Consider the following 26390-nt stretch of genomic DNA (forward strand, 5'->3'; position numbering starts at 1 on the left):
ATGTAGCACAGCTACGATCATCTCGGAATGACCCCCCTAGAGAGAAGCCAAGGTTTGTATGATCTCGCTGTGACATCAGGGAGACACTCAAGTCCAAACCTTTTTCTGTCTCAGCTCTCTGCAGACCATCTCTGCTCCCTGCAGGCCATCTCCAATCCATCCCAACCGTGAGTGGGAGCTGTGAAATGAATTACCATTGGTGACAGTGGAACGTCTCCTGTAATTGCTGAATTAGCTCGGAAAATTGTTTTTGTTTCTTTGTTACTTTCTTTTTGCCAGGCAATAAACTTTGCTCATCTCTTATTAATGAGAGCACCCTCATTATATTCCACTTGCAGAGTCTAGAAAACACGTTTCGTGTTATAGGGTGCGCTCCCTTCCCGTTCTGCGGGGAATATCAACTTTTCATTACCTCTAATCTAATGAAATCCTTTTATTCTTCTCCCCCAATCATTTTAGCGGTAAAGTGACACTTAACTTTTGTTTTCCTCGGATATTCATAAGTAAACAGCGCGCTGTGAAGTGTTTCTAATTGCGATGATAGAACTTAGTGGTTTCTGCAGGAGACGTGATAATGGCGGTAATTCAGGGTTACGGAACGTGAAGAGTACAAGAGGGCGGTGACTCGCTGAGGTTTACGAAGTTCATAAGCTGAGCTGCAAACTTTTGCCATTAAATTATAGTTTCTCCTCTTCAGTTTAGTCTTTTCCCTTTAGAAAATGACTCATTATAGTGGTAGAATCTTGTTCCGCATAACCCTGGACCAGTGCTGAATTCTCAGATTGACTGAGGCCTACGCGGACAGCGACAAGGGGGGGCATAGTGCAAGGGGGGCACAGTGATTTACCGGTTGGTAAATTGGGAGACACGGGGCCTAATTCTGAGTTGATCGCAGCAGCAAATTTGTTAGCAGTTGGGCAAAACCATGCTGCACTGCAGGTGGGCCAGATGTAACATGTGCAGAGAGAGTTAGATTTGGGTGGGGTGTGTTCAAACTGAAATCTAAATTGCAGTGTAAAAATAAAGCAGCCAGTATTTACCCTGCACAGAAACAATATAACCCACCCAAATCTAACTCTTTCTACACATGTTACATCTGCCCCCCTGCAGTGCACATGGTTTTGCCCAATTGCTAACAAGCTTGCTGCTGCGATCAACTCAGAATTACCCCCACAGTGACGGCCTCTTTCTCCAGCTAACGCAGCGTATCGTGCATCAAAAACTCACCTGTGATAGTGAACGGTGCAACGGGATAATGGGAAAAATGTGCTTTTAATATCAACGGCAATCTGAATTTCACTCTCAAACAAAAGCCGCGGCTTAGTGCATTTTCCCCTATGACGTGTCGCTGTATAGCGCAGCAGCAGCAGCGAACCTTTGCGTTCAGCCGGCGCTGCTGTTGCACGTGTTACGACTGTACGTGCAGCAGTGGTTGTACAGCTTGTGTCCCGTGTTCTGCAATGTTTCATGATGCAAGACTTTGCACTTTGTTATTATTATTATTATTATCCTTTATTTATATGGCGCCACAAGGGTTCCGCAGCGCCCAATTACAGAGTACATAAACAAATAATCAAACAGGAAAACAGCAACTTACAGTTGATGACAGTATAGGACAAGTACAGGGTAAATAAACATAGCTACATCAGCAGATGACACTGGAATAAGTATCAGGTGGCAGAAGACTGCTGGATGTGGTGCAGTTGAAGATTATTAAAGTAAGACAAAGGATAAGCACATGAGGGAAGAGGGCCCTGCTCGTGAGAGCTTACAATCTAAAGGGGAGGGGTAGACAGACAGGGGTGACACAGGTGGGGTACATAGAGAGCGTGGAACAGAGGGTTGCACGTGTTCCGCTTATGCACTTTGTAAGGGGCTGCGGACCCCTTGTGGCGCCATATATAAATGAAGGATGATAATATTAGTAATGGCGCATCAGTCACAGCGTTTTCTCATGCCGGGAGCTGATTGGAGCATTGTGCTGCGGATCTACAGATACGGGAATAACACTTACTACAAATGCCACTGTAATGAGGGGGTGTGGTATGCAAGGTCGACAGTAACTAGCTCGATCACTATTGGTTGACAGGGTCTCTAGGTCAAGATGGTCTAGGTCGACAGGTCAAAAGGTCGACATGAGTTTTGTATGTTTTTTTGGTGTAGTTTTCTCCGTATAGTGACCGGGAACCCCAATTAGTGCACCATGTCCCCTCACATGGCGAGTGAACAGGTTACTATTCCCAGTCGTAGTCCGCGTGGATTGTTAAGTACGAAAAAGGTTTTAAAAAAAGAAGACAAAATTGTGAAAACTCACGTCGACCCTTTGACCTGTCGACCAATATTGGTCGATCTAGTTACTGTCGACCTAGAGACCGGATCCCGTAATGAGGCCAGTGATGGCAGCATGGCAGGGGTCACAGCGCCGCAGACTTATATACAAGTGGTGGTGGTGGCAGAGGAGGGGGCACAGGTCTGGTCTGTCGCACACGGTCAGCGCAGCGTCCGGGCATTTCACTCTGTGTTGTAGACAGTCTTGGTGTATACACACGTCTGTATGTTGGCGAGGTGGGGCTGTCACTTCCTGCCTGCGCCCCCTTCCTGTGTGTCACCGCAGGCTCTGTGTCTGGCGTACAGGGCCTTCTCTAAATTACAGTAGGTGGCAGGAGCTGTCCGACTCGGTCCATATCATACGCAGGGCAGATGGTGGGGGATTGCTGAGGGGGTGACTGCAAAGTTACAGCTGAACCTTCAGAACACTTTATTGGCTGGCATGTGCCTTCCTGCAACTTTGACTTCTTTGTTAGAAATATGTTATTTATTGATTGTGAAGCAGTATGAACAAAGAATCAGACAGTGGGGGTCATTCCGAGTTGTTCGCTCGCAAGCGGATTTTAGCAGAGTTGCTCACGCTAAGCCGCCGCCTACTGGGAGTGAATCTTAGCATCTTAAAATTGTGAACGATGTATTCGCAATATTGCGATTACACACCTCGTAGCAGTTTCTGAGTAGCTTCAGACTTACTCGGCATCTGCGATCATTTCACTGCTTGTCGTTCCTGGTTTGACGTCACAAACACACCCAGCGTTCGCCCAGACACTCCTCCGTTTCTCTGGCCACTCCTGCGTTTTTTCCGGAAACGGTAGCGTTTTTTCCCACACGCCCATAAAACGGACAGTTTCCGCCCAGTAACACCCATTTCCTGTCAATCACATTACGATCGCCAGAACGAAGAAAAAGCCGTGAGTAAAAATCCTAACTGCATAGCAAATTTACTTGGCGCAGTCGCAGTGCGGACATTGCGCATTAAGCGGAAAATCGCTGCGATGCAAAGATTTTTACCGAGCGAACAACTCGGAATGACCCCCAGTATACAATGTGATAATCTAATTAAATGAGCCATAAGCGTCCTGCAGAAATATGAAACCGATATATGTGTAGAAATAAAGAATTACGTACAGTAACCACCGAGACAGTTAAGAAATAAAAGTCACAGTAGCAAATTAAAAAACCTAAATTGAGATAAATACCAATAACTTTTACTTCTATAAAACACCTTTTCCTTTCTAGCATCGTCCTGTGCTGCTAGCCATGTCTTTATATCATCTGTTGCTTGTTTTTGTTACCATTGGATATGACACCACCTTGCTGTGTTCTCGATTTTGAATACAATTGTATCCACCATTCAGTGGTATACGGGACAAAGGAAAATAAATACATTCCCCTGATGATATAAATACAGGACTGAAAGGCCCAGTAGGAGGCCGGTGAGAGGTATATTCTGACAAAAAGGGCGTAATAGTCAATAGATGACAGTCATGCAAATGTGAAAAACAGCGTGTCCGCTGGTTTCATTAAATAAATAAAAACTAACATTAAACAAAGGTAAAATTTGATCCTCCGCAGAACAAAACGTTACATTATCCGTAATGTATGTACATTCTCTCTGGTTAGGAAGTGGCATCTCCTGTTCCGGGAATTGCAGTTTTCCTCTTATTTCCTGGCTTTAGTGACAGCGGCTGATTTTCCCGGGAAAACCTGCGGTACGCTATGGTAAAATCTTGAGGCATTTTGCTTACTTCCCAGGAATTCAGGTGGAACCAACATAACTGAGCTGATGGGGACGGGTTGTTATAATACCGACATCCTAAATGTTTCACTACGTTTGTACCCACGAGGATGAGCCCCATATTAAGTGAACTTCAGGTCGTCAATTTTTTTAATCTTTATAAAAGAAACTTTCCTTTAAGGAGAGGACTGTTACCCTCATCGTGCATCATGGCTCGGTAGCACCCAATATTCTGCAGGTAGTATGGGCCGAAATGGGACCCAGAAGACGTCGTCAGGTGCTAGCTCTCTTTGCCAGCCTTGCGTTGTACCTGTATCCAGATCAGATGGCGCATAGCGCCTTTCCGTGTAATGTCTGCGCCATAACCCAGTGACCAGATTGATGTTTCATTGTATGTGTACAGTGGACGGATGTTGCTCGTGGCCGTTAACCTTTGTTGCTAATTGTAGGACTGCTTTTTGTCATGTTGTCACCGGGTGACTGGGGTGAGTCCGCATTCCGCCCGAGAACTGGAATAAAAAAATATTTTGGCACTGATTGGTTTCCTGCAGGACAGCGTCCGCTTTATCAAACCCTGCGACTCCCTGGCACTGCCGCAAGAAGCCTGTGTCCAGTTTCTGATATAAGAAGTGGCAAAAACATCACCAGCAGCTCGTCGCACAGCGCCGGGTAGAACATCGGCATTGCTGAAATGACCAGGAGGCTGCGTAAATACGGGATTTCCTTATCTTAACCATTTCTGAGTCATATTGTTCCATTTTGTGTATTCCGCCGGCCACTACATTTACAGCTTCAGGCGCAGCACGCCGACTGTAGTATAATTACAGGCTATCAGTAAAAAATAAAGCATTGTGCGTCAGCAAACGAGGGGGTATGGTGTAAAGGATGACAACATACGTTACTAAACTGCACAGTGCAGAAGTTTGGATGCGAATATGACCCCGATCTAGCCGTGGACCCGTTTTTTCCTCTTGCTGCCGATTCTTTTGTACTTTTCGTAATGACACAGAAATTTTACCAAACTTTACGCAGCTTCCGAAACCTTTCCATTTCACCGTGTCCTATGTAATTGGCGGTAGATCATTTATTCGACATCCGCGTCGACTTTTGAGATGTTTCTGTCCATTTTCCGTGTCTGCATGGTCGCCATCAAATCCAGGTTTCACGATCCGTGAACTCTGGGTCCTTCGAACGTGTTGCGTAGACGTAGATAACCTTGTTATGTCTGGTTTCTTTTTCATATTTAGAAATATTTGACAAAAATTTCAAGGGTGTTATTGGCAGCACATGGCTGCGTTATATACGGTATCAGTCTGACGGTACATAATGTGACCGTAGTTCTAAGATAACGTATACAGAAAACTTGCAGCTCCTGATAAGGACAGAACGTTCTGGAAGGATTTTGTCCTCTTAACTAACTCGCCAATCATTACTAACTAGTGATATTACTAAGGCAGCAGATTTACAGCGAATTGATCGGCTGCTCTGTCGTAGAAATAGCTGCCGGCGCCGTCGTTAAGATATTAGTGCACTCTAAAGACATTTTGAGAACTTTATGAGAGTTTTCCCGTGCGACAAGTTTGGTAATGAACCTTAAGGAGAAATTATAATGATCTGATTTCTGTTGCCGTCTCTTCTATAAGGCCAGACTATCAGCCCATATGGCGTGCTACCAGACAGGAGTGTGACTTGCGCCGCTTGTGTCTTCATGGGGTCTGGTGGACGGAGATCCTGGGCAGCAGATGCCGTGGGCCCCTCGTCTGGCTGGATTATTGATTTTTACTTTTTTGGGCAGTAATTAGATCTGGCAGTCGTGGAGGATAAAAGGAGTTTGCGCATCGCCCAGCCACCTGCGGAACACTGGTAAGACGGAGATTAGTTTAATGCCGCGTCGAGTTTTGGATTACAGCAGATTTCAGGGTGACTTGACTTTGACTCAGGGTCCCGTTTTGAAGGTTCTGAAACCGGCCTGAGAGTCCCGACCATTTTTTCTGCCCATTGGGGGCTCATTTTCCTTAACATTCTGCGTTGAATTAATACGTACTTGAACACGGATCTTGGCAGTGATGGTGTGATGGTTAGTTTTTCAGTCTGTAATGAATAATAGCGTGATACCTGTAGGTCAGCGGCAACCTCTTTGCAAGTTGTAAAGTGGAATTTTCTGTCCAATGCACATTCTTAGGCCCCTGGCCGACACTTGGGCTCCGTAGTGCTTTTTTATTTATTTATTTTTTAATATTACTCTACTAACATACAGTATATTGTGAAATACATGATTTAATCTTAGTAGAGACCAGTAAATTGAGTAGCGTGAGGTCTTGTCTACTTTATATGGGTGACTTTTATTTACGTGTCCTTCATCAGAGATCTGGGATGAAACACTGCTCTATAAATAGTGGGCGTTAATAACCCAGTGTCGGACAACTTTCAATGCCGACATGCTCATGATCGGCTAAATTCCCTTCCCCCTCCCCAGAACTTCAGAGTGTTGACTCTGTACATGGTCTCTGTTGACCGTGTGACTGGATCTCCATGCGGACCTCCAAGCCTTGACTTGCATACCCCAGCTTCTTCCTGCGTTGTTGCCATAGATATTTACTATAGCTTGTAAAAAAACGTCCTGCTGATCTGTTACTGCAGGTAGGTGTCTTATTCATTGATTAAATCAACCTATTACTGAGATTGAGAGTAATGTGCGTGACTGTCCCTTTTGTAGGTCAGAGGGCCGCCTCGGTGTATCAGGTCACCAATTGGTGATGTAGCCCGTTGGGTCCACCGATGAGTCTGGAGTTATAGGACCACACAGATGAATTGCAGAAGTGATTTATGCTGGGGGGCGGGTAGGGGGGTCGGATCTGCAGGAGATGAACCAGGCTTTGGACGCTCTCGTAGTTCTACCCCAGCTGGAGATGCACAGGTTGCGGAAGCTGCGGAGTATTGCTCTGCAGAGGTCTCTGTATCCTTGCAGGCACAGACTTGCAGAACAGGAGGAATGTGCTGTGTGTGCAGGTGGGAGCTGTAAGTCCCTCTGCAGACATAAATCTGGAGAAGCGGTGATGTAAGGGAGCATGGAGTGGCTTTGATCCTGGGACTGTACAAGAGAGACACACGCGCAGACAAGCACACGCATGCAGCCGGCCCTCCCTCCCATTGTTCTCTGTCGTTAGATAGACCCATCGCGGTCACCGGGTCACCGCTGTACACGGTTATGGTTCAGGTGATCCGTGTGTATCACTGCCGTTATGTGCACGTGTGTATATCGGGCTTCCGTATTACGCAGAGAACGTCTCATTCGCATCACTCCCTGCCCAACGGAGCTTACACTCTAAGAGATATTAATTGAAGATGTCCATAGCAACCGATCATATTCCAGCTGTCATTCGTCTAGTGCATTCTAAAGATTGATAGCTAGAAGCTGGTCGTTTGGTTGCTATGGACAATACCTCCTTTAGCGCATGCACACACCACCAACTATCCCCTGTTGTACTACCGGACAATGGAAGGAAACTCATGCAAACATAGAGAACATAAAAACTCCACACAGATCGCTTGAGGTCCACCTGCCTGGCCTGGCCTTGCTGTGCTGTGCACGATACTGGGACACTGCAACCGTGATCATTGCAGAAGAGTAAAACTAGAACACAAATTGCTTCTTGTCATTGCACCTGGTTTTGTGTTGCTGCCGGTTCCCGGGCACACCAGCAGCCTCTCTGGACGACCGATAGACTGGGCTCGGGTTATAGGTGTAAGACATACACGCCCGCGTTTTGGGCTGAGGCACATTTATAGGACAGGCGACCTGGGGGGCGCCTGACTTTCAGTCTCCTTGTATTCATAGTGCCGGAGCGGTCATTGTCACAGGCACGCGGGGAAGAGGTCTTGGTTTGGGAACTCGTTGACAAACGTTCCCGCAGTTGCGTTGCTGCCCTAATTGCCCTGGTGCCAGCCAAGTGATTAGCATTACTGCATCACAGCTCTGAGGTCATGAGTTCAGTCTGTATGTGTGGAGTTTGTATGTTCTCCCCGAGTTTGCATGGATTTTCTCTGGGTGCTCCGGTTTCTTCCCACACTCACAAAAAAACATACTGATAGGTTACTGGGCGTCTGACAGAATATTAAGCCAAGCGTGTCTATGTGTCCTTGTAATATGGAATAATAGAGTGTAAGCTCCACTGGTCAGGGGCCGATGTGACTGACCTGTTATCTGTACAACGCTGCAGAATATGTGTGCACTATTTAAATAGCTGTTAGCTTATGAATTTATTTATGTCATGGAAATGTCACTAAGAAATCTTTCGTAAAAAGCAGATTGGCTGTCAGAGCAAGACGGGATCAAATTGTCATTATGGGGCCGGTGAGAGAGCGAAAGTACCAACCAATCAGCTCCTGTCATTTTGCATGCACAGCCTATAACATAGAACTTAGGAGCTAATTGGCTAGTACTTTATCTCTCTTCAAGGCTTAGTACATCTCCCCCTATATCTGGAGAAGGAGGGAGGGGGAGGCAGACTTCCTATCCCTAATCATATTGAAGGACACAGCTGATAACAGAGAACAATCGCTTATATGGAGCCGCACAACAAATGTACTTACTGAAAGTAGAATTGCAAACGTTTGAAGTTCTGTCAAGGTATGAAAACATTTACATATAGTGTACACGAATCCAACGCCTCCATAGGTGTTATATACAGTATGTGGCGACTTGTCTTCCGGGAATAGTGGCCACTGTTAAAGGAGAGATATGTGATGAAAAACGTTGGTACTCTGAGCTCTGTGGGCGCCACGGTTTTACACTTTGTATCTGAACTCTGTCCGTCCTGCAGATGATAAGTTTATATAAGCCGGGAGTTTTTGGAAGTGTGTCATCCTGTATACGAGTTGAATTTTCCCAATGGCCGTGAGCTGTGTAATATAAATAAATGATGAGGTTAATGTATCTCTGCGCACGGCTAACACGAAGAGCGTTTAGTCTCCATGTGCCTCATGCTATATATGAGGTTAGCAGACTGCCTGAAATAACTCACCAGGAATGTTCAAATAACCGGCAGAGGGGATCGGAAACTGGTATACTTTTGAACCTCCCTCCAGGACGATGTGGAGAGTAGCAGAAGGGGGAGAAGGGGGGGGGGGGGGGGGGCGGCTGTGCGTCTTATTAACCATCACATCAGTTACTGGTTCCTTGTGTTTTATCTCCTTCTCTTTCCATACATATTAATTGCAGCCTTATTACATATGGGAACACTGTTCCAGTGATGAAGTTATTTCACTATATGAAACTTTTATAAGAGGAAAGTTCTGCGGAACCTTAACTTTTATCTACCTGCACAAAACTTTCCTGAGCGCAGCGGTCCTGAGACGGGCGATTAGCACACGCGTGAACAAGAGCTGCGCGCTAGATTCCTTATAGATGAGGGGGATTTAGATTGTAAGCTCTCACGAGCAGGGCCCTCCTACCTCTGTGGCTGTTTGTTTTTACCCATTTTGTCTTCTAATTGTGTCCAGTTATAAAGCGCAACGGAATTTGCTGCGCTATATAAGAAACTGTTAATAATAATAATAATAATAATCATAATAATGTCCTGAAACGCTCTGTGCTGTAAGTGGCTTTTTCTTGTTTTGTTCGTTCTGTCTCTGTACAGTTTCAGGCGCTTCGGACCCCTGGTGGCGCCATGTAAATAAAGGATACGAATAATAATAATAATAATATCTGGCACAACGTCCGCAAGGGTGTAAGTCGCATTAAACATGTAAAAGCCGAAATAAAAGTTCAAATGATTTTTTCCCTTCGTCGTGCACCGAGTCACGGATAACATCTTCGCTATCCTGCGGATGTGCGGGTGCCGGGATAGGTGGCAGGACGGAAATGTGCCGTGTGAACCGGTCAGACAGGCAATTCTGGACGGGGTGGCCCTGCTATGCTGCAAATCGGGAAACGCGTTAGTTTTGTAGTCGCCCTGTAATACTCTCCTCCTTATATACACAAACTGCACCATGTCATAAAGACACTTACTGTACACCCACCCACCAAGGGGTAAGTGCTGGGTCAGGACGGGGTTAGTAGCAAAGTACATTCTGGTTTCTTATTCAGCCTTGTTTGAGTTACTGGAGAGCGGCTTCGGCTGTAGATTTTATTTTAAGTGGCTCAAATTCAAATTATTTTCCGTGGGTGCCTTTCCGCTGAGCCGGCGAACTCTGGTACATGTGATGCTAAACCTGCCCCAAGCCATCATGCCTTGACTATGACTGTAATGGTTATGTGATCCCCCCCCCACCCCCCAGGTCTTAGCGCTCCCTATTGGCTGTATGACGTCACTGCAAGCGATGGAACCCAATGGAGCTGCCGTGACATATTGCGGAGCTAAGTTTAGGAACATCTAGCCGTAGATTACATCAACGCTCCTAACCGCCCCGTTCGCCTGGTAAACAGGACTGTGGTTGGTTGAACTGATCAGATCAGAGCTATGATTCTGATGTCTAGAAAGTAATGTTCTACCTTTTCAGTCCCATTTTACCCGTAGCGACCCGTCGAGGGGGTTTTACTCGTCCAATCTGAGGATCTAGCATTGGGGAAGCCGTAGCATGCCAGATTGTTGAACTACAAGTCCCAGCATGCCTTGTCATAAGACTAGAGACGCTGGTCTATCTCTGGTCAGGCACTATGGCTGCCCTCGTGTGTGATACAGTACTCTCGGCCCTGTATATTAATGAATCCCCTCTATATAGTGTTCCCCTCCCCCCGCTGCTCCCCAGCGATCTGCTTTCCATTAGGGCAGTGTGTGATTTCCATTTTCCAGGGATGGGGGGGGGGGGGGGGGGGTGTTATTGTCCTATTGATCAGAGAGAGCTGGATGCACACCCGCGCCTCCTATGTGCTAAATTCTTGAAATATGTTCTATAGGATGGCTGAACATTGTGCCCCGGACACGATTGCACAACGACACAAGAATGCAATGCATTGTCGGGTTACTTTTCCTTTTCTTCCTTACTCCCTCTCCACGTTGGACGCATACTCAGCCGGGTTTTATTTGAATGCTTTCACGCAGTTCGCTTCCAGGCCCGGAGCGCAGTCTCGTGTCACTGGCTGTGACTAGCTCTGATCAGATAAGTGACTGCGGTAGGAAAGGGAAGTTTGTAGATAAGGAATGGGGGGGGGGGGGGGGGTGTTATTATTTATATACTAACAGTCTCTTATATAGCGCAGCATATTCCGTTGCGCTTTACAATTGAAACAACAATGATAAAACATAACTGGGTGATAACAAACAGTCATAGAGGTAGGAGGGCCCTGCTCGCAAGCTTACAATCTGTGGGGTCGATTCAATTCAGCAACAGTTGAATAGCGCCGGGAATTAGCTCCTGATGCTATTCAATTCAGCCAAAGTTAAGTCGGAGAATGCCCGTTCTCGCGGACTTAACAGATTCTTTTGTCGGGAGAACGAGCATTCTCTGACTAAACTACCCGCGGCGATGCTGATTCCCGACAGAATCAGCCTCGCACCGGCCGCGTGGCAGCTCTTTTGTCGGTTTTCTTCTCTCATCCCCCGGGTCTGAGAAGAATTCCGGACAATTGAGGGTAACTAGTTGCTGTATTGAATAGCGCCGGGAGCTAATTCCCGGCGCTATTCAACTGTTGCTGAATTGAATCGACCCCCATATCTCTGTGTTCATTACAAATCACCAGCTTTTCTGCAGAACATATAGAAATTGGAGTTGAATTTAGTAAGAAAAAGAAAACAACTGCTGCGGACCAACAAGCAACCGAGGCCTCTGTATTACACCTACAGTACCCGTATTCCTACAAGCAACCGAGGCCTCTGTATTACGCCTACAGTACCCGTATTCCTACAAGCAACCGAGGCCTCTGTATTACACCTACAGTACCCATATTCCTACCAGCAACCGAGGCCTCTGTATTACACCTACAGTACCCGTATTCCTACCAGCATCCGAGGCCTCTGTATTACACCTACAGTACCCGTATTCCTACCAGCATCCGAGGCCTCTGTATTACACCTACAGTACCCGTATTCCTACAAGCAACCGAGGCCTCTGTATTACACCTACAGTACCCGTATTCCTACAAGCAACCGAGGCCTCTGTATTACACCTACAGTACCCGTATTCCTTCAAGCAACCGCTGCCTCTGTATTACACCTACAGTACCCGTATTCCTACAAGCAACCGAGGCCTCTGTATTACACCTACAGTACCCGTATTCCTACAAGCAACCGAGGCCTCTGTATTACACCTACAGTACCCGTATTCCTACAAGCAACCGAGGCCTCTGTATTACACCTACAGTACCCGTATTCCTACAAGCAACCGAGGCCTCTGTATTACACCTACAGTACCCGTATTCCTACAAGCAACCGAGGCCTCTGTATTACACCTACAGTACCCGTATTCCTACAAGCAACCGCTGCCTCTGTATTACACCTACAGTACCCGTATTCCTACAAGCAACCGAGGCCTCTGTATTACACCTACAGTACCCGTATTCCTACAAGCAACCGAGGCCTCTGTATTACACCTACAGTACCCGTATTCCTACAAGCAACCGAGGCCTCTGTATTACACCTACAGTACCCGTTTTCCTACAAGCAACCGAGGCCTCTGTATTACACCTACAGTATCCGTATTCCTACCAGCAACCGAGGCCTCTGTATTACACCTACAGTACCCGTATTCCTACAAGCAACCGAGGCCTCTGTATTACACCTACAGTACCCGTATTCCTACAAGCAACCGAGGCCTCTGTATTACACCTACACTACCCGTATTCCTACAAGCAACCGAGGCCTCTGTATTACACCTACAGTACCCGTATTCCTACCAGCAACCGAGGCCTCTGTATTACACCTACAGTACCCGTATTCCTACAAGCAACCGAGGCCTCTATATTACACCTACAGTACCCGTATTCCTACAAGCAACCGCTGCCTCTGTATTACACCTACATTACCCGTATTCCTACAAGTAACCGAGGCCTCTGTATTACACCTACAGTACCCGTATTCCTACAAGCAACCGAGGCCTCTGTATTACACCTACAGTACCCGTATTCCTACAAGCAACCGAGGCCTCTGTATTACACCTACAGTACCCGTATTCCTACAAGCAACCGAGGCCTCTGTATTACACCTACAGTACCCGTATTCCTACCAGCAACCGAGGCCTCTGTATTACACCTACAGTACCCGTATTCCTACAAGTAACCGAGGTCTCTGTATTACACCTACAGTACCCGTATTCCTACCAGCAACCGAGGCCTCTGTATTACACCTACAGAACTCGTATTCCTACCAGCAACCGAGGCCTCTGTATTACACCTACAGTACCCGTATTCCTACAAGCAACCGAGGCCTCTGTATTACACCTACAGTACCCGTATTCCTACAAGCAACCGAGGCCTCTGTATTACACCCACAGTACCCGTATTCCTACAAGCAACCGAGGCCTCTGTATTACACCTACAGTACCCGTATTCCTACAAGCAACCGCTGCCTCTGTATTACACCTACAGTACCCGTATTCCTACAAGCAACCGAGGCCTCTGTATTACACCTACAGTACCCGTATTCCTACCAGCAACCGAGGCCTCTGTATTACACCTACAGTACCCGTATTCCTACAAGCAACCGAGGCCTCTGTATTACACCTACAGTACCCGTATTCCTACAAGCAACCGAAGCCTCTGTATTACACCTACAGTACCCGTATTCCTACAAGCAACCGAGGCCTCTGTATTACACCTACAGTACCCGTATTCCTACCAGCAACCGAGGCCTCTGTATTACACCTACAGTACCCGTATTCCTACAAGCAACCGAAGCCTCTGTATTACACCTACAGTACCCGTATTCCTACAAGCAACCGAGGCCTCTGTATTACACCTACAGTACCCGTATTCCTACAAGCAACCGAGGCCTCTGTATTACACCTACAGTACCCGTATTCCTACAAGCAACCGAGGCCTCTGTATTACACCTACAGTACCCGTATTCCTACAAGCAACCGAGGCCTCTGTATTACACCTACAGTACCCGTATTCCTACAAGCAACCGAGGCCTCTGTATTACACCTACAGTACCCGTATTCCTACAAGTAACCGAGGCCTCTGTATTACACCTACAGTACCCGTATTCCTACAAGTAACCGAGGCCTCTGTATTACACCTACAGTACCCGTATTCCTACAGGTAACCGAGGCCTCTGTATTACACCTACAGTACCCGTATTCCTACAAGCAACCGAGGCCTCTGTATTACACCTACAGTACCCGTATTCCTACAAGCAACCGCTGCCTCTGTATTACACCTACAGTACCCGTATTCCTACAAGCAACCGAGGCCTCTGTATTACACCTACAGTACCCGTATTCCTACAAGCAACCGCTGCCTCTGTATTACACCTACATTACCCGTATTCCTACAAGTAACCGAGGCCTCTGTATTATACCTACAGTACCCGTATTCCTACAAGCAACCGCTGCCTCTGTATTACACCTACAGCAGCCGTATTCCTACAAGCAACCGAGGCCTCTGTATTACACCTACAGTACCCGTATTCCTACAAGTAACCGAGGCCTCTGTATTACACCTACAGTACCCGTATTCCTACAAGCAACCGAGGCCTCTGTATTACACCTACAGTACCCGTATTCCTACAAGTAACCGAGGCCTCTGTATTACACCTACAGTACCCGTATTCCTACAAGCAACCGAGGCCTCTGTATTACACCTACAGTACCCGTATTCCTACAAGCAACCGCTGCCTCTGTATTACACCTACATTACCCGTATTCCTACAAGTAACCGAGGCCTCTGTATTACACCTACAGTACCCGTATTCCTACAAGCAACCGAGGCCTCTGTATTACACCTACAGTACCCGTATTCCTACAAGTAACCGAGGCCTCTGTATTACACCTACAGTACCCGTATTCCTACAAGTAACCGAGGCCTCTGTATTACACCTACATTACCCGTATTCCTACAAGTAACCGAGGCCTCTGTATTACACCTACAGTACCCGTATTCCTACAAGTAACCGAGGCCTCTGTATTACACCTACAGTACCCGTATTCCTACAAGCAACCGCTGCCTCTGTATTACACCTACAGTACCCGTATTCCTACAAGCAACCGAGGCCTCTGTATTACACCTACAGTACCCATATTCCTACCAGCAACCGAGGCCTCTGTATTACACCTACATTACCCGTATTCCTACAAGCAACCGCTGCCTCTGTATTACACCTACAGCACCCGTATTCCTACAAGCAACCGAGGCCTCTGTATTACACCTACAGCACCCGTATTCCTACCAGCAACCGAGGCCTCTGTATTACACCTACAGTACCCGTATTCCTACAAGCAACCGAGGCCTCTGTATTACACCTACAGCACCCGTATTCCTACAAGCAACCGAGGCCTCTGTATTACACCTACAGTACCGTATTCCTACAAGCAACCGAGGCCTCTGTATTACACCTGCAGCACCCGTATTCCTGGAATGACATCACAGCGCCCAGAGAAACAGGTGGATCCTGGTACCACGCTCATTTTTTTGGTGGAAAGTTTTATTAAACTTAATACTGGGCCAGTAAAAAAAATGCTAGTTGTCAGTAAGTTTTTTTTTTTGTTGGGGGGGGAGGGGGGGTTTGCAGTCCGCCAGTACGCGCAGTTTGTCCCACACTCTGGGCCTAATTCAGACCTGATCGCTAGCAAGCGATTTTTGCAGTGCTGCGATCAGATAGTCGCCGCCCATAGGGGAGTGTATTTTCTCTGTGCAAGTGTGCGATCGCATGTGTAGCAGAGCGGTAAAAACTGATCTTGTGCAGTCTCTGCGCAGCCCAGGGCTTACTCAGCCGCTGCGATCACATCAGCCTGTCCGGGACCGGAACTGACGCCAGACACCCGCCCTGCAAACGCTTGGACACGCCTGCGTTTTTCCAACCACTCCCAGAAAACGGTCAGTTGCCACCCACAAACGCCTTCTTCCTGTCAATCTCCTTGTGAACGCACAAACCCATCGCTGAGCGGCGATCCGCTTTGTACCTATGTGACGCACCTGCGCGTTGCGGTGCATGCGCAGTTTAGACCTGATCGGCCGCTGTACGAAAACGCAGCCTAGCGATCAGGTCTGAATTATCCCCTCTGTACGGCATCCTGCGTCATAGACGCCTTGTAGAGCGATATCGCGCACCGCCTGTGACAACGCACCAGTGGCAGTGTCACCTTGCATTCTGACGGTCCCCAGAACTCAGAGATGAAACGCTGCTTCCTGCACATTTGGAGACTGGTGACGACGCGGTTAAACGTGCGTGACATTTTTGCCTTTTCTCCGCGCCTGGATGTTTTTGTCATTTATTTAATTTGTCAAGAGCAGGCCGTCATCGTCTCCTTAAGTGGGTGACTGACCTGGGCGTATGAACAGACGGCAGCAATTACCAGCGGGTCTCCTCTGTGATACATAGACGCTGGCAGCTTGAGCTTATCCCGGGCGATCCCTCCTGGGCGGTGGCAGTGAAGGGGTTAGCAGCGTGGCTGTGGCAGCCCCCTGTGTCTGCGCTGGTAGGGGGCTGCCCCCTATTATCAGAATGGCTTTAATCTGCAGATGTTGGAGGAGGGGGAGGTCCTTGGCTGGGCTAGGCTGGGAACTTACCAGCCGCCTCTCGTCACATCTCCTACAGGAAACCTGCACGCTGTGTACAGCCGTCAGCTGTTGTCTTTAACCCCATGCTGCTGGAATGTGCATGCCGCCGCATAGCTAACCACTGCAGCAACCCACCGGCCTGTCACATCGGGGACTCCGCAGCTCTTTGTGACCCTGGGTAAGTCTTTGTACCTCTGTCTTTCTTTCAGCTGCACGCTGGGATCCGGCTCTTCAGCCAGGCTGGCGCTAGTGTCATCCACCTGTCAGGTGTATAGTCACTTCGTCACCTCTGCATTGTTCTGGCTCAAACTGTGGCACTACAGGTCCCAGCATGCCCTTGGAGTGCCACCTGTGGCAGGTGGCTGTCGTTGAACAGGTGTGAGTGTGAGAATGTATCACACGGCTTGTCTGGTAACAATGTGTCAGGTGACACCTGGGCAGCAGATTGTCACAATGTATCCCACCCACTGTGACTTCCTGACACCTGTCTTCTGCTGATACAACCCCCAGATCTCTCTGTATGGGGGCAAATCATCCCGGGGGCCCGATTTAAAAAAAAAAAAAAGTTGTTCTTAAGTATTCTGACTTCTTTGTTTTTGATGTGACTGAATGACAACTGCTAGCATGCAGTCCTGGGGAGTTCAGGGCATGCTGAGACTTGTTGTTCTGTTTTTGTTATGTAGGCCTGCTCTTATATGACATGGGGAGGTGATGCTACGAGCGCTGATTATTATCGGGGTATGTAATATGTCGGTCGTGCAGCGGCCCCTTCAATCAGACACAAATCTCACTGACAAGGTACCAGGAGGGAGTACTTTGTATTGCAAATCATTTAACAACACGTTCCGGGATGACAGCGACTCCTCTTTCCATGTAGTATACGTTGGCAAACGAAGTGTTAAACTGTGACAATTCTCATCTAGCCGGCGTGGATGTTTTGCTGGTCTGTGATTTATACAGGGTAGGTTGTACAGGGTAGGTTGTACAGGGTAAGTTATACAGGGTAGGTTGTACAGGGTAGGTTGTACAGGGTAAGTTGTACAGGGTAAGTTGTACAGGGTAAGTTGTACAGGGTAAGTAGTATAGGGTAAGTTGTACAGGGTAAGTTGTACAGGGTAGGTTATGAAGGGTAGGTTGTTGTACAGGGTAAGTTGTACAGGGTAAGTTGTACAGGGTAAGTTGTACAGGGTAAGTTGTACAGGGTAGGTTGTACAGGGTAAGTTGTACAGGGTAGGTTGTACAGGGTAAGTTGTACAGGGTAAGTTGTACAGGGTAGGTTATACAGGGTAAGTTGTACAGGGTAAGTTGTACAGGGTAAGTTGTACAGGGTAAGTTGTACAGGGTAAGTTGTACAGGGTAAGTTGTACAGGGTAGGTTGTACAGGGTAGGTTGTACAGGGTAGGTTGTATAGGGTAGGTTGTATAGGGTAGGTTGTACAGGGTAGGTTATGAAGGGTAGGTTGTACAGGGTAAGTTGTACAGGGTAGGTTGTACAGGGTAGGTTGTACAGGGTAGGTTGTACAGGGTAGGTTCTATAGGGTAGGTTGTACAGCGTAAGTTGTACAGGGTAGGTTATGAAGGGTAAGTTGTACAGGGTAGGTTGTATAGGGTAGGTTGTACAGGGTAGGTTGTACAGGGTAGGTTGTATAGGGTAAGTTGTATAGGGTAGGTTGTACAGGGTAAGTTGTACAGGGTAAGTTGTACAGGGTAGGTTATACAGGGTAAGTTGTACAGGGTAAGTTGTACAGGGTAAGTTGTACAGGGTAAGTTGTACAGGGTAAGTTGTACAGGGTAGGTTGTACAGGGTAGGTTGTACAGGGTAGGTTGTATAGGGTAGGTTGTATAGGGTAGGTTGTACAGGGTAGGTTATGAAGGGTAGGTTGTACAGGGTAAGTTGTACAGGGTAGGTTGTACAGGGTAGGTTGTACAGGGTAGGTTGTACAGGGTAGGTTGTACAGGGTAGGTTCTATAGGGTAGGTTGTACAGCGTAAGTTGTACAGGGTAGGTTATGAAGGGTAAGTTGTACAGGGTAGGTTGTATAGGGTAGGTTGTACAGGGTAGGTTGTACAGGGTAGGTTGTATAGGGTAGGTTGTATAGGGTAGGTTGTACAGGGTATGTTGTACAAGGTAGGGTATGTTGTACAGGATAAGTTGTACAGGGTAGGTTATGAAGGGTAGGTTGTATTAATGATCTAGAAAGACTTTTTCGAGTTAATGTTTTCTCCTTTCCGTTCGCTATTTTATCTCCTCTGTTTGGGTTCACGGTGTCTCTCAGAGAGTCTGGCACAGCAGTCAGTCTCGCCTGTATGATTTACTCAAGGTGCCTGTCAGTCTCTCTGAGCTACAGACTCTCTGACTGTGGGGCGCTGCAGCGTATTTTTGCACTATATAAAGAATGAATAAATTAATGATGTACAATACACATGATAAAATCACGATATGGAAGTTGGTGTAGTCCTGTGAAAGTTCTAATGCTCTGATTGGCTACAGGTTGGTCTAGTCATATGACTGCGCTAATACGTTGATTAGCTACAGATAGTCTTGTCCTGGGATACACCTTTCACACTTCTTCAGAGTCCCGTGTTTTTGCACGTGAGCTTACATCAATATGGGAACGGAACGAAGTCCCAAGTCCGGGCTGAGACCCTGGAATTTGCCGGCTAATAGAACCAGCAGTTTTCCGGGTCGTAAGTCTGAAAGGGGTATGAGTGTTCTAAAGATCTGATTGGCTGCAGGTTGGTCTAGTCCTGTAACAGCGCTAATGCTCTGATTGGCTGCAGGTTGGTCTAGTCCTGTAACCGCACTAATTCTTTGATTGGCTGCAGGTTGCTCTAGTCCTGTAACTGCCCTAATTCTCTGATTGGCTGCTGGTTGCTCTAGTCCTGTAACCGCCCTAATTCTCTGATTGGCTGCAGGTTGGCCTAGTCCTCGAACCGCCCTAATTCTCTGATTGGCTGCTGGTTGCTCTAGTCCTGTAACGGCAGTAATTCTCTGATTGGCTGCAGATTGCTCTAGTCCTGTAACCGCGCTAATTCTTTGATTGGCTACAGGTTGGCCTAGTCCTGTAACCGCGCTAATTCTCTAATTGGCTGCAGGTTGGCCTAGTCCTGGAACCGCCCTAATTCTCTGATTGGCTGCTGGTTGCTCTAGTCCTGTAACCGCCCTAATTCTCTGATTGGCTGCAGGTTGGCCTAGTCCTGGAACCGCCCTAATTCTCTGATTGGCTGCTGGTTGCTCTAGTCCTGTAACGGCAGTAATTCTCTGATTGGCTGCAGATTGCTCTAGTCCTGTAACCGCGCTAATTCTTTGATTGGCTACAGGTTGGCCTAGTCCTGTAACCGCGCTAATTCTCTAATTGGCTGCAGGTTGGCCTAGTCCTGGAACCGCCCTAATTCTCTGATTGGCTGCTGGTTGCTCTAGTCCTGTAACGGCAGTAATTCTCTGATTGGCTGCAGGTTGGCCTAGTCCTGTAATGGCGCTAATTCTCTGATTGGCTGCAGATTGCTCTAGTCCTGTAACCGCGCTAATTCTCTGATTGGCTGCAGGTTGGCCTAGTCCTGTAATGGCGCTAATTCTCTGATTGGCTGCAGATTGCTCTAGTCCTGTAACCGCGCTAATTCTTTGATTGGCTACAGGTTGCTCTAGTCCTGTAACTGCCCTAATTCTCTGATTGGCTGCAGGTTGGCCTAGTCCTGTAACGGCGCTAATTCTCTGATTGGCTGCTGGTTGCTCTAGTCCTGTAACCGCGCTAATTCTTTGATTGGCTACAGGTTGCTCTAGTCCTGTAACCGCCCTAATTCTCTGATTGGCTGCAGGTTGGCCTAGTCCTGTAACCGCGCTAATTCTCTAATTGGCTGCAGGTTGGCCTAGTCCTGGAACCGCCCTAATTCTCTGATTGGCTGCTGGTTGCTCTAGTCCTGTAACGGCCCTAATTCTCTGATTGGCTGCTGGTTGCTCTAGTCCTGTAACGGCAGTAATTCTCTGATTGGCTGCAGGTTGGCCTAGTCCTGTAACGGCGCTAATTCTCTGATTGGCTGCAGGTTGGCCTAGTCCTGTAACGGCGCTAATTCTCTGATTGGCTGCAGGTTGGCCTAGTCCTGTAATGGTGCTAATTCTCTGATTGGCTGCAGGTTGGCCTAGTCCTGGAACTGCTAATTCTCTGATTGGCTGCTGTTTGCTCTAGACCTGTAACGGCAGTAATTCTCTGATTGGCTGCTGGTTGCTCGAGTCCTGTAACCGCGCTAATTCTATGATTGGCCACAGGTTGGTCTCAAATCAGGACGGTTCCACTTCAGTTGGGGGTTTGCCACTTGGCGAGGCAGATTATTCCATAACCTGTCAATCTAGCAGTTTTTTGGATCTCATTGGGTAGTGAGTACTTTGCATCACAGACAGAAAGCGCAGTTGCATTTTAGCCGAACAAGTTCATCTTTGTCAGGGATCAGGCCGGTGAAAAAGGCGAATTGTGCAGGATAAAGAGTAGAGAGTGGGCGCAGTAATTAGTCGGCAAACCTTGGAAAGACAAAGTTACATATAGTGGGCGCAGTAATTAGTCGGCAAACCTTGGAAAGACAAAGTTACATATAGTGGGCGCAGTAATTCGTCGGCAAACCTTGGAAAGACAAAGTTACATTGAAAGGGACAGCAGAGGCTCCGTACACAACCTATAGATGCTGGGCCGCAGCCTATGCGTCTCCTGTATGGCGTTGTCATGGCAACACACCACAAATGTTATATGGATATTGCTGGCGCTCGTACTGCCCTCCACGCTGCTTGGCAGGCACAATGGATTGCAACCTTCAGGAAACGCGTCCCTGTTATTCTCGACCCAACATTTCTCCGTGAGGGGGGGACGCAGGGTGGTTGCTCCCTGACCAGACATGACGGAGGGAGCAAATTTCACGCCACCGTGCCGTGTCTACTTGGCTGTGTGTACGGGGCGTCTGTCAGCTGCGCACAGTGGGGGCGTTCTGTGAGATGAGCCAGCAGCTGGCGTCCTTATGAAATATTGGCCCCGCCCACAAAATGGCTGCCTCCACAGTGTGTCAGCATGGGGTATACTATAAGTGAAGTGTTCTTGAGATGAAGGGAAAACTCATTTAAAAATAAAAAAATGTTTTCGCTGCTGTCTTGGGGTCAGCATGGACTTTGTCCCAAAGGGCCGAGAAGGCGGACTGATGTCTGCAAAACTGGGGCGGCTGTTACCCATATGCAGTCCTATAGCTTTCGCCCGTCTGCCGCATTTACCAGCATTTCCGATACTGAGCCGATTGGATGTCAGTATGTCGGGCATTGCAGACATTTTCCACGTCAGCTGCGACATAGCGGCATTGTGTTGGCCGCAATACAATTCAGAAGTTTATATTCTGTCTTTGCGTATCCATTCATCAGTTAATAAAATAATCACCCCTCTCCGCCTCTCTTATACCAGGTCTACGGCTTCATTCATTATCTGCTCAGTCACCGAGTTCATTGCAGTCTGGAGCCTGGAAACACAGCGCGCTAATTAGCCATCCCGTAACCAACTATTATTTCCCCCACAGAGGAAAGTGGCAGCAATTGTAATATAGTCTGTAGTGAGAACTGCAGCGGCACCCTGTTCCAGGAATGATTATTAGAATGAGTATTTTCATTTGTATACATAGCACGCCATATTGCGCCGCTGTGTGAAAATGTTCTGTCGTTCACACCGGTCCTTCATAGTATATACTCCGATACCCTGCATGTATCCATACCGTGAAGTGTTGCGGCCTATGCTGCTGCTATGTAAATAAATGGTAATATTTGGTCTTACTGGGGCAGATGTACAAAGCCTTGGACACAGATAAAGTAGCAGCTGATTGGCTGCTACTTTATCTCTCCCCAAGGATTAGTACACCTTCCCCACTGTATGTAGCCTATATGCAAATATCATTTGTGTCCAATTATATAGATTTAGGCTTGAGCACAAATTCGGAAGATACAGGTGTCTCCTCGTATAACTAGCATCTATACGACATATGGCGCGAGACACCTGACGCGGCAGAGATGCTCTGAGACGAGCAGCGCTCCGTAGCCCTCTTTACATTTTGAGTCTTTTTCGCATTTCAGCCAACGCTGTGACTTTAGCCGCACAGTATTTAGGGCAGGGGCGTCGCTTACCTTGTGAATACCCGGTACGGAGCCGGCAAAAAAGGGGGGCATGGCTTCCGGAAGTGGGCGTGGCTTTGCAGGAGGGGCGGAGCTTCACGTTCCGACCCCCGTTTTCCGTCACTTGGGGGGTTCGGCGAGGTGCGGTCTGCATCCCGCAGAGTGCGGTTTCGGCAGTAGCGACTCCTTCATAGTGACAGGAGCCAAGTGTTGCACACAATGTAACAGTGCAGCACTCGGCTCCTGTCACTGAGCAGGAGCCGGCATTTTGGTGTCACCTCTTGGCGGGGGACACCCGGGAGCGGGCCGCACCCCCCCCCCCCCCCCCCCCCCTCCTTGTGACGCTACTGATTTAGGAGGTTATTCAGGATTGTTAGCAAACCAAAAAAGTTAGCAATTGGGTAAAGCCATGCTGCACTGCAGGTGGGGCAGATGTAGATCAGTGTACGCTGGGAAAGTCGTCCTGTTCCTCCCAGTTTTTATTCATGCAAATAAGATGCACGTTTTGAGCAAGAGAGACGCTCAGCCCGGCTAAGTCGCCCTGGACTTGGCACGCAGAGAGGGGCTATTTGCCGCAGCTTGAGCAATAGTGTCGGAGGACACGCCTGTAAATCATTAGGAGATTGCGCTATCGGCATGCATCAAACTGGCAATGCACAGTAGACTACCTCCACATCGCTTCCATCTGTTTTGGCATGCTGGGACATTTAGTTCCCTACTGACTGGAAAGCCACAGACTGTGTTAACCTGCTGATAAGTGACCATGCCAGAAGCCCCCTGATAGGAATTGGGGTGCAGAATTTGCTGGTGAGGTGCATGATAAAGTGTCACAGAGTGGACGGCACAAATATTACAAAGACCGTCTGAAGCGCAGCGGGTGTATTGCAGCCATTTGCAGGTAGCAGTGATGTTATGTTGTTATTGGCTGTATCTCCTCTTCTCGGACGCGGCTACTGCTATTTGCCCTATAATAGGCTTTTCAAACGCTCGGCAAACTCTCCCTGCCAAATAGATGTAATCAGCAGGAGGAAGTGTGACATGTAAATACAGAGATCACTAATGAAATGCCTTTATGCAATGTTATTTCTCTTTCATTATGCAGCGGAGCAGTGCGTTCCTATTGTCAGAGGCAGAGCATTGTAACAAGCCTGTACTACGGGCTCCGCAGAGTGCTAGCTGCAGTCCCCTGACTCATACGGCTCGCAGGGCCGAGGTGAACAGAGGACAGCTGCATGATGCAGTATATATAGAAGTATATAGCACAATGAGGAAGTCATTACCAGGGATCTGTCACATTCTGCTACGTAGACGGGTTTGTTGATGGAAAATCCACACGCCAGTTTGACATCAGGATGTGGGCAGATAGTAAAGGATGAGATGCCAGGGCATGCTGGTACTTGTAGTTCAGCAATCTAAAGCTCCAGCCTTCAGCCTTGTGCTCGCTGCCTCCCGTATTCACAGTCATCACATGGATTGCTCGGCCGAGGTACAATCCGTAAGTGCTGAAGCGGTCTTAGGGCCAGATTCTCAGGGGCTCATTTATCAAGGTGTGATAAAATGCGTTGTGAATGAGAAGTGGTGCTCCAGCCAATCGGCTCCCAACTGTCATGTGTTCAGCTGCTAACTGTCACGTGATTTGAAAAGTGACAGTTGGGAGCTGTTTGGCTTGGGGCACCATTTATCATACGCAACCAGTTTTATCACTTGCTGATAACTGGGCCCAGATTTATCAAGCCTTGATAAAAAAAAAAACAGCTAATCAGCTCCTAACTGCCATGTTACAAGCTGGGTTTGAAAAATGACAGGAGCTGATTGGTTGGTACTTTCTCACCGTGCAATTTAACTACTCTCCTAGGCTTGATAAATCTGGGCCTGAGTCTCATGCGGTGAGGCGTTGTTGTTTTGTCTGCGTGTGTCTGAGGAACTTTGTTTTGCCCTGTGCCGCTGCAATGTGTCACTGTAACGCGTGTATGTATTTACTTATACATTTTACTGTCTCGCATGAATTACGTTGGGTGTTTGGGTTTTGATGGCTTGTGACTGGTCAGCTGCGGGACGGACCCTCTTCCAGCTGATCCTAAGCTTCCTGGAGGACAGAGGGGGAGACAGCGGGGGTCCCCGCCCACTCGTGTTACCACTTCACAGCTCTGTGGTGTCAGGCCTGTGGCAGCAACTGATATGTTTTGAAAGGGACGCACAGGGGTCTCTGCAGAAGGCTGGGGTTAGGAGGTCCGGGCCCTGGCTTGCCCCTGGTCTGTTTACCCAGCAACACAGGGGCCTGCAGTTATTTATCATCCCCATTACTCCACACCCCCTGGGATGGTTTCCTAGAACCTGCTTCCAGCTGTGAACTCTCATTTACTCATTAAAGCAGGCATGTCCAAACTGCGGCCCTCCAGCTGTTGTGAAACTACATATCCCAGCATGCCCTGACACAGTTTTGCTGTCAGAGAATGCTAAAGCTGTGTCAGGGCATGCTGGGATGTGTAGTTTCTCAACAGCTGGAGGGTCGCAGTTTGGACATGCCTGATTTAGAGACTGGAGTCACAATTGTAAGCAGTCCTGGGACATTGGTGGACATGCGGCGATGGCCCGGGACAGTAGGGCTTATGTAAAGTGTAGTGCTATTGCGGGACGATCGGGAATACGTCGGCCTGCTGGTCTGCTGTTCGCAGCACTCGGATCAGCATGACTTTGTATGAAATACTTCAGCGGTACTAACTCATTCCTACAGGCCTCTCCGAACCTTTAGCCGTCTCCATGGAAACCTCATTTCATCTCTTCACATCCAAACTGATTGCAACTTGTGTGTGCCGCTGAGTGGGATCCGCTGCTACTTCTGCTGTTCACATATGCGCAACTGATCCATCTATCTAGCTGGAGAAAAGCGAAATGGACGACAACATTCTGCACCGAAACTTTCATTATTCATAGTGATGTTTTACTAAGAGGCGGCTCTTTAGGTCACTTGAAGTCTATCCGTGAATTACACATTATGCGTACTGACTGATGCGTGAGAATACAGCCAATCACTTCACTGGAAAGCAGTGACATCACTGAGAGCGCAGCCTGTCCAGTCACTAGGAGCTAGTGACATCACTGAGAGTGCAGCCTGTCCAGTCACTAGGAGCCAGTGACATCACTGAGAGCGCAGCCTATCCAGTCAGTAGGAGCCAGTGACATCACTTAGAATTCAGCCTATCCAGTGACTAGGAGCCAGTGACTCACTTAGCATTCAGCCTATCCAGTGACTAGGAACCAGTGACATCACTTAGAGTGCAGCCTATCCGTTTACTAGGAGCCAGTGACATCACTTAATGACCATGATGCATTGGCTCCTAATAAAAAATCCATACTTCTCAAATCTCTCCCATAATGTCTGGGACAGTACCAAATTTCCTGAGTACTCTTCCTGGACTCCCAAAGTGTAGGCCAGTCTCCTACCAGGGTTGGTTTGATGATGTGAATCAATTCATAGTGGCCTCTCTCCAGATTGTTGATTTACACTTTGGCATACTATAAAATTGTACAGAGCTGCTGA

General features: G+C 47.8%; 1 protein-coding gene across 4 annotated transcripts in view; it reads left to right on the forward strand.

Moving 5' to 3' along the window:
* The window catches only part of RXRA (retinoid X receptor alpha), a 257227-nt gene that overhangs the window by 97508 nt on the left and 133329 nt on the right, over window positions 1–26390 (forward strand). The window contains exon 1 of one of the 4 annotated variants that reach the window (XM_063935905.1): window positions 16770–16899. The exons of the other annotated variants lie outside the window; for them this stretch is intronic. The gene's annotated coding sequence lies outside the window, so the exon portion shown is untranslated. Of the gene's footprint in view, window positions 1–16769; window positions 16900–26390 lie in introns of those variants that run through there. 4 annotated transcript variants of the gene reach the window in all.

Source organism: Pseudophryne corroboree, chromosome 8, assembly GCF_028390025.1.
Source record: "Pseudophryne corroboree isolate aPseCor3 chromosome 8, aPseCor3.hap2, whole genome shotgun sequence".
In the NCBI taxonomy this organism is placed as follows: Eukaryota; Metazoa; Chordata; class Amphibia; order Anura; family Myobatrachidae; genus Pseudophryne; species Pseudophryne corroboree.